The following is a 649-nucleotide window of genomic DNA, read 5'->3' as shown; positions in this document are numbered from 1 at the left end:
GGAGGCACCAAAGTTTCTTGATGGCATTCTTCATCTCCATATTTCTGAGTGTGTAAATCAGAGTGTTGAGCATGGGGGCAATGATGGTATAAAAAAGAGCAAACACTTTGTCTTCTGGAAAAGCAGTAGCTGGGCGAATGTAAATAAATAGTAAGGGAGCAAAAAAGAGGACCACCACAGTGACATGAGAACTGCAGGTGGAGAGGGCTTTGCGGCGACTCTCTGCAGAGTAGGACTTCACAGTGTATAGGATCACCCCGTAAGACATCACCAAGACCACAAAAATCACCAGGCCCACCAGGCCAGAATTGGCAATGACCAAGAAGCCAATTTTGCTTGTGTCCATGCAGGCCAGCTTCAGCAAAGGATACACATTGCAGAAGTAGTGGTCTATTTCATTGGGGCCGCAGTAGGGTAAGAAGATGGTGAGAACAAACTGACCAAAGGAATGCAGGAATCCCCCGCACAGGAAGCTAAGATCAGGAGGTCACACCTTTGCCTGCTCATGACAACCGTGTAGTGCAGTGGCCTGCAGATGGCCACGTAGCAGTCATAGGCCATCGCCGTGAGGATGAAGACCTCGATGCCCCCGAAGAAGTGCATGGTGAAGAGCTGCGTCATGCAGCCACTGTAGGAGATGGACTTCTTG

At 49.5% G+C, this 649-nt stretch overlaps 1 pseudogene; it reads right to left on the bottom strand.

Moving 5' to 3' along the window:
• Positions 1–8: 8 nt before the first annotated feature.
• On the bottom strand, positions 9–645 carry LOC109118571 (annotated as a pseudogene).
• Positions 646–649: the final 4 nt, after the last annotated feature.

Source organism: Fukomys damarensis, unplaced genomic scaffold (genome assembly GCF_012274545.1).
Source record: "Fukomys damarensis isolate Sample0158 unplaced genomic scaffold, DMR_v1.0_HiC HiC_scaffold_32352, whole genome shotgun sequence".
NCBI classification, from domain to species: domain Eukaryota; kingdom Metazoa; phylum Chordata; class Mammalia; order Rodentia; family Bathyergidae; genus Fukomys; species Fukomys damarensis.
The sequence above is the reverse complement of the archived record's forward strand: the minus strand, read 5'-3'. Positions and strand labels throughout refer to the sequence as shown.